The 8,735-nt window shown below is 40.9% G+C and overlaps 1 pseudogene; it reads right to left on the bottom strand.

Moving 5' to 3' along the window:
- Positions 1-2,407: 2,407 nt before the first annotated feature.
- LOC101359171 (histone H4-like) overlaps positions 2,408-8,735 on the bottom strand; it is a 25,113-nt pseudogene continuing 18,785 nt past the window's right edge.

Below are 8,735 nucleotides of genomic sequence, written 5' to 3'. Positions count from 1 at the left end.
ACCCTTCACCAAAGTTACCACTTACCTACTGTCTATTTAGTATTTCCACCCAACCCCTCCCACCCCTCATAACCAACAAAGATTGTTTCTTTTTGTGTGTAAACTTTATCATGACTTTTTACAATAGTGCTCTCATACAATATTTGTGCTTTTGTGATTGACTTATTTCACTCAGTATAATGTCCTCCAGTTTGATTCACGTTATGAGATGCTTCACAGATTCATCATTGGTTGTTTATCATTGCAAATACTCAATTGTGTGTATGTACCATGTTTATCTATTCATCTGTTGATGGACATCTAGGTTGTTTCCATATTTTTGTTATTGTGAACAATGCTGCAATGAACATAGGTGTGCATATGTCTATTTGTGTGTCAGCTCTTATTTCTCTAGGATATATTCTTGGGAGTGGGATTGCTGCATTGTATGGTATTTCTATTCTAGCTTTCTAAGGAAACGCCATATCATTTTCCAAAATGGTTGTATCATTTTGCATTCCCACCAGCAGTGCGTAAGAGTTCCAATCTCCCCGCAGCCTCTCCATTTGTTATTTCCAGTTTTTTTGATTCAAGCCAGTAATGCCAGGGTGAGATGGTATCTCATTGTGGTTTTAATTTGCATTTCTCTAATGGCTAGTAATCATGAGCACTTCCTCATGTGTCTGTCGGTCACTTGAATGTCTTTTTTTGTGAAGTGTCTGTTCATTTCCTTTGCCCATTTTTTAATTGGATTATTTGTCTTTTCTTTGTAGAAGTGTTGGATTTTCTTATAGAGTTTAGAGATTAGACCTTTGTCTGACTTGTAACGTCCAAATTTTTTTTCCCAGTCTGTAGGTTCTCTTTTTACTATTTTGGTGAAGTCTTTTGATGAACATAAGTGTTTAATTTTTAGAAGATCCGAGTTATCTAGCTTATCTTCTGTAGTTTGTGTGTTGTTGGTTATAGTTTGTATCCTCTTATGCCATGTATTAGGGCCTCTAATGTTGATCCTATCTTTTCTTCCATGAACTTTATAGTTTTTGGGTTTATATTCAGGTTTGTGATCTTTTTGAGTTAGTTTTTGTGTATGGTGTGAGGTATGGGTCCTGTTTCATTTTTTGCAAATGGACTTCCAGTTTTGCCAGCACCATTTGTTAAAAAGACTGTCTTTTCCCCATCTGATGGACTTTGGGACTCTGTAAAAGATCGGGTGACTGTAGGTGGATGGATTTACATCTGGGTTCTCAATTCTGGTCCATTGGTCAATGGTCAATGTATCTGTTGTTGTACCAGTACCAGACTGTTTTGACTATTGTAGTTGTATAGTAGGTTCTGAGGTCAGGAAGTGCGAGTCTTCCTACTTTATTATTCTTCTTCAATAGAGCTTTACTCCTCTGGGGCTTCTTCCCTTTCCATATAAAGTTAATGATTAGTTCTTCCATCTTTTGAAAGAATGTTGTTGATATTTGGATTGGGATTGCATTGTATTTGTAAATTGCTTTGGGTAGAATTGTCATTTTCACTATGTTGAGTCTACCTATCCATGAACATAGTGTGGTTTTTTATGTAGATTCCTTTGGGTTTCTTGCAGTAGTGTTCTGTAGTTTTCTTTGTATAGGTCTTTTACATCCCTGGCTAGATTTATTCCTAAGTATTTTATTTTTTTAGGGGCTATTATAAATGGTATTGTTTTCCTGATTTCCTTTTTCATCATTCTCTTTATTGGTGTATAGGAATCCAACTGATTTTTGTATGTTTATCTTGTATCCTGCTACTCTGCTGAATCTTTCTATTAGTTCCAGTAGATTTCTCATGGAGTCTTTAGGGTTTTCTATGTATAGTATCATATCATCTGCAAACAGGGACAGTTTAACTTCTTCATTACCAATTTGGATGCCCTTTATTTCTTTTTTTTGCCTTATTGCTCTAGCTATGACTTCCAGCACAATGTTAAATAGGAGTGGAAATAAAAGACATCTTTGCCTTGTTCCTGTTCTCAAGGGGAATATTTTCAGCCTCTCTCTATTTAGAATGATGTTGGCCGTTGGTTTTGCATAGATGCCCTTTATTACACTGAGAAATTTCCCTTCTATACCTTTTTTATTGAGAGTTTTTATCAGGAATGGATGTTGGACTTTGTTGAATGTTAATGGCTGATTTTTTGGAAGTAAATTGCCGGGCCTTTCTTTTGAGGCACCTCTGGTTGGACTTGAGCTACCAACCTTTTGGTTAGTAGCAAAACACTTAACTGTTTGCTCCACCCAGTGATGCTATTTTATAAGTGAACATTAAATAAAATTACAAAAATGCAGAAAAGAAGAAAAAAATTCCCAGTCCCAGCACCCTAATGTAACCACCGGTAACATTTTTTAGCAGAAGGTGCCTTGAAAAGGGCTTTTGTTGTGAATAAAGACAAGCATTTAAACACTTAGCCACTGAAGCCTTAGAGGGTGCACCCCTGCTGCTTGTAGACCACATGCATGCCTGTGATGTCTTGCACTTGGTGTGCTCCATGTAGGTGATGGCATTGTAGATCATGTTCTCCTGAAAGACCTCGAGCACCCTGTAAGTTTCCTCATAGACGAGACTGGAAATGTGCTTGACACTAGCATGCTGAGCCAGGTGCTGGATGGGGGGCTTGGAGATGCCCTGGATGTTGTCACGAAGCACCTAAAGGTGGCACTTGGTGACTCCTTTACCAAGATTCTTCCCTCCCTTACCCGAACCAGATATGATGAGGCAGAGGAGACTGTCCAATGCATTGTGGTGACTATTTTTATATATTTCCTTCTAGCTTTTAGCCTTTTATCCCCTCTGCATGACTTTCTTTGTCTGTTTGCATCATTGTAATCCTCTAATTTTGTATCTGGCCCAAGTATGAGTGGAAAGAGCACAGAATTAGAAATCAGAGTTTAAATTCCATCACTTACCAGCTGAGGGATTTTGGAAAAGCTATCTGTCATCTATGAACTTCTGTCTTCTCATCAATAAAATGAGGTAATAAAACACTCATCACAAAGGGTTTGTCTTAATTATCTAGTGCTGCTATAGCAGAAATACCACAAGTGGGTGGCTTTAACAAACAGAAAAATTTTCTCACAGTTTAGGAGGCTGGAAGTCTGAATTCAGGAAGCTGGCTCTAGGGAGAGGCTCTGTGGGCTTTGGAGGAAAGTCCTTGGCTCTTTGAGCTTCTGCTCCTGGGCAGCCTTCACGTGGTTTGGCATCTCTTTACCCATCTCTGCTTCTTAGCTGGCTTGTTTAATCTCTTATATCTCAAAAGAAATTGATTCAAGATATACCTTACACTAATCCTGCCTCATTAACATAACAAAGACAACCCATTCCCAAATGGGATTATAACCATGGGCATAAACCAAAAAAAAAAAAAAAAAAAAAAAAAATCCCATTGCCATCGAGTTGATTCTGACTCATAGCAACCCTACAGGAACAGAGTAGAACTGCTCCATTGGGTTTCCAAGGAGCAGTTGGTGGACTCAAACTGCTGACCATGGAGCCACCAGGTCTCCAACCACCGGCATAAAAGTTAGGAATTGTAATACATATTTTGGGGGGACACAGTTCAATGCAGGATTGTTGTCAGGATTGATTAGATAATATAGGTAAATTACAGGCACGTTGTATGTACTCAATAAATGACCCATCCCATGTGCCCATGAATCAGAAAAGGCTCTTTGGTTGTGCAGAAAAAGCTGGTCCAGCAGGCTCCAGGAAGGGCCAGACATGGAGCCATTCCAAAGATCCCTGCAACTCCTCAACCAGAGTCAGGAGACCTTTATCTAGGGGCCAAAAGCCAATTTACCATCATTCCTCTTCCATCTCCAAAGATCTCATTCCAGTGTTCATACTCCAGCATGGGAGAATTAGAATTCAACATCTCAGCATGGGACCTGGCCCTGGGCTTCCTCAGCCACAGCTGGAGACAGGTTTACAGGATCATAGCCAACCTAGTTGTTGTGAACTGATAGCCAGTCACTCTAATTTTGTTAATTCCACTCTGATATTTTAATTTCATGTTATAAGCATTTTTCCAGTTTACCACTGTTTCTTTATCACAGTGTTTTTAATGCTCCAGAAAAGTCAGTCAAGGCAATGGACTGCTATTTTGTGGTATATTTTCCGTTGTTGAAGAGCGAAATTATTTCCTGAATGATACACTTGGCTGAACATAGTAATAGGTATGTGTTTAGCACTTGGGGAATTCCCAGACATTGCAAAACCCTCAAAGTAATTGAGCCCCCATCCCCTGAATGGACTGGCCTATTCCTCAGAGTGTTTGAGACCCCCATCCTCTGAATAGACTGGCCTGAGACCCCCATCTCATTCCTCAGCACCTCTGACTTCCCTATCTTATGAGTGTGCAAATGGTCTCCTGATTTTTCTGATGTCCTGCCAGGCAGTCTATGGAATGGTCCACAACATGTGACAGAACAGAAGTGAGACTCTCAAGAAAGCCACCTAGGCCTTATCTACAAGTAATCTGAAAACATTCTTTATCATCTCTAAGCCAAAGATCAGATAACATGAAAAATATTTGGTGGGGGAAAGTTCGTAAGATTTTATTATTGAAAGCATACTGAATTTTGAGACTGTAAAGAGGATCCTCAGGTTATTTTTATTTTTACAAGAAACCTATTGGAAATCATACAGTCCCTAAAATCAGGCTGCTCTCACCAATGAGAGCACTGGGACTTTGCTTTAGGCTAAGATTTAATCTGCTTGCACTGGTAACCTCCACCTAATTAGAATCTGCAATTGCAGGACTCAGCATTATTTTAAAATTGGGAATTCAATTATTTCCTTTCATCCTTTCTTACTTTCAAAACACAAACTGGATAATAGTGATGCTGTTCTAAAACATCAGGTGCCTCCACAGGGAGAGTTATCCATGGGGCTTTTTGGTGAAAGAAAGTTTGGAAACTGCTGATTAAGTTGTTCTGCTGTCCATTCATTCAAGAAACACTTGGTAAGCATTGTGTACTTAAGTCTGTTCTAGGTGCTGGGGAAACAGTGGTAAAGACAAAGCTCTTGCTGACATGGAGTTCATATCTCAGTTCAGAAAATTTAATCTGTTGTTAGGTGCCATCAAGTCAATTCCAACTCATAGCAACCCAATGTGACAGACTAGAACTGACCTATAGGGTTTTCTAGGCTATAATTTTTATGGGAGCAGATCACCAGCTCTTTCTCTAGCAGAACCACTAGGTGAGTTCCAACTTCCAACCTTTCAGTTAGCAGCCGAGTGCTTAACCATTGTGCCACTAGGGCTCCTTATATCCCATAAAAAAGATACTCTATGTTGATTTGTGGGGAATTGGTGGTTTAGTGGTAGAATTTTCATCTTCCATGTGTGAGATCTGGGTTTGATTCTCAGCCAATGCACTTCATGTGCAACCACCACTTATCTGTCGGTGAAGTCTTACGTGTTGCTATGATGCTGAACAGGTTTCAGCAGAGCTTCCAGACTAAGACAGACTAGGAAGAAAAGCCTGGAAATCAACTTTCAAAAATCAGCCAATAAAAACCTTATGGATCGAGGCAAGGCTAAGATGGTGGAATAGACAGACACTTTCTGTCATCCCTCTTACAACAAAGACAAGAAGAAACAAGTGAATCAATTATAGATGACAACCTAGGAACCTTAATTATGAACGACAAATCTGAAGAAACAAAACTGAGCAGCAGGTGGAAGGAGAGGCAATTTCAGTGGAGAAGTACAGATCATGAGCTCACCAGCACCCTGCTAGCTGAGTCTGGCCAGCACACACAGGCTGAGGCAAGCTCGACATCCAAAGATGAGTGCCATCACACTGGGTGCAGCCAAGCAGCAAGGAATCTACACGCACCTCCAAAACCAAGTAGGAGTGACAACAGACCTGCAAAAGTTAAGTACAAGCTTCTGACTTACCTTGCGTGGGGGGAAAATAACCCGTCTCCCTCCCAGAGTTTCACTGCAAAGAAGTGCTTTCTTCCCCTCACCCACCTCCCACCCTGCTCTGTTCCAACACCAGTCTGGCAGTATTCAACAACTGCTACGCCCCCTAAGCCAGGAACTCAGGGCTCTCACCACCCACACCAGTCTTACAGCTTTAAAAAATGCCATGCCCCCTAAGCTGGGAACTCAGTGTGGGTCAGGAGTCGCTGACCCTTTGCCCAGCCACTGGCATAAGGGACTCCACTGACTTGCAGCACCCTTCACCCACTCCTAGACCTATGTGGGCTGATTCAACACCACGTGCCCTCACTAGCATAAAACAGAAGGGCATACACCTGAAACCCATTTTCAACTGCAGCAGCCAAGGGGGAGCTGTAGATTCATGACATTAGACACTGTTCTGCCTCTTAAACAGAAGCCTCACCCACCAACACCAGGGGCCTGAGGACTGGCAGTACCACTCACTCCATCTAGCCACCCATGACAGGGGTTTGAGAATAAATGGTGCCTCCCAGTCCCTCCAGCCAACAGCACTGGGTGCCCAAGGACTGGCTGCACTACTTTGTCTTAGTCATCTAGTGCTGCTGTAACAGAAATACCACAAGTGGATGACTTCAACAAAGAGACATTTATTCTTTCACAGTCCAGTAGGCTACAAGTCCAAATTCAGAGCATCAGCTCCAGGAGAAGGCTTTCTCTCTCTGTTGGCTCTGGAGGAACGTCCTTGTGATACGTCAGTCTTCCCTTGGTCTGGGAGCTTCTCAGCACAAGATCTGCAGGTCCAAAGGACGTGCTCTGGTCCTGGCACTGTTCTTGGTGGTATGGGATTTCCACATTGTGTCTCTGTTTGCTTCTCTCTTTTATATCTCAAAAAAGATTGGATTAAACACTCTCTAATCTTGTAAACCTCATCAGTATAACCTCGTCATAGTGATAGAGTTTACAACACATAAGGAAATCACGTATAACCTCATCATAGTGAGAGAGTTTACAACACATAAGGAAAGCATACCAGCATTACAGAAGGGTACACAATCGTACAATACTGGGAATCATGACCCAGCCAAGTTGACAGATACTTTTGGTGGACAAAATTCAATCTATGACACCCTTCCACTATGTGCTGTAGGGAACAGGGACACTACCTCCACCCAGGCAGCTGGGGGGCAGCTATCAGACCCCTGCCTTGCTCCACACATAGCCCCCTACTGTGCCCTATCTGAACACCCCCACACAGCCCTGCCCATCTAGGACTGTAGGTGAGAGTCTGCACCACACACTCAGTGATCGACAACCTGGACACCTGTGCCACACCCCACAAGAAAAATGAACTGACTCCTGGGCTCACACACCTAGTAGCTGCTCTGACCACCTGGAGACAGGACATGAGAGCTTCAAAGATGCCAATAACCAAAGTAGCTCACACACCCAGCCTACCTGGGCATATCAAAACAAAACAAAAACCAAAAACACAGTAAACAAACATACAATAAATAAATACAATAATTTACTGATGCCTCAGAGACAACAGTCAATATCAAATCACATAAAGAAGCAGGTCAAGATGGCTCCAGCAAGTGATCAAAATAAAGAACCAGGAAACCTTCCAGATGAAGATAAGTTAACAGAACTGCCTGAGATAGAATTCAAAAGACTAATATACAGAACTGTCCAAGAGATCAGGAAGGAGATAGCCTCAAAACTCAAACCAAGCCAAGGAACACCCAAAGTAATAAAGGAATTCAGGAAAACAATACAAGAACAAAACAACAAAATTAACAGGCTGATAGAATCCATACAGAGACAGTGGCTAGAAATCCAAAGGATTAACAACATAATTTCATAATTAGACAATTCAATAGAAGGTTATAGAAGCAGAATTGAGGCAATGGAAGTCAGAATTAGTGAGATTGAAGATAAATCCTTTGACACTAATTTGTTTGAAGAAAAATCAGAGAAAAGAATTCAAAAAAAGAAGAAAACCTAAGAATTATGTGGCACACTATAAAGAGGGAAAAACCTATGAGTGATTGGAGTACCAGAATAGGAAAGGATAACAACAAATACAGAAAGAATTGTTGACGATTTGCTGGCAGAAAACTTCTCTGATATCTTGAAAGATGAGAAGACATCTATCCAAGAAGCTCAACGAACCTCAGACAGGGTAGATTCTAAAAGAAAGTCACCAAGACGTATCAGAATCAAATTTGCCAAAACTAAAGACAAAGATAGAATCTTGAGAGTGGTTAGGGACAAAAAAAGTCACCTACAAAGGAGAACCAATAAGACTAAGCTCTGACTACTCAGCAGAAACCATGCAGGCAGGAAGGCAATGTGATGACATATATAAAACCTTGAAAGAAAAAAATGCCAGCCAAGAATAATATATCCTGCAAAACTCTCATTCAGATATGATGGTGAAATTAGGTCATTTCCAGATAAACAGAAAATTAAGGGACTATGTGAAAAAACAAACCAAACTTACAAGAATTATTAAAAGGAGTCCTTCAGTCTGAGAACAAACAACATCAGACCACAGGCTGCATCTAACACACAAGATTGTACCACCCAGATACCAACCTAGGAAATGAACTCTTAAGGACTATTCAAAACCAACAGGGAACCAGAGAGGTTAATCTGTAAACGACAACAGCATCAGAAAAATAAAAGAGGGAATAAACGGTGTAGGTATAGAACCTTCTAATGGAGAGGAAAGGAAGGCAATCCCAAGTATCCAAAATGTTGAGGTAATACAAAGTAGCTTCTCTGACCACAAAGCCAACAAGGTAGAAATAAACAACAG

This window comes from Trichechus manatus, unplaced genomic scaffold (assembly GCF_000243295.1).
Source record: "Trichechus manatus latirostris isolate Lorelei unplaced genomic scaffold, TriManLat1.0 scaffold00011, whole genome shotgun sequence".
Classification (NCBI taxonomy): Eukaryota; Metazoa; Chordata; class Mammalia; order Sirenia; family Trichechidae; genus Trichechus; species Trichechus manatus.
This window is presented reverse-complemented; position numbering and strand designations above follow the sequence as displayed.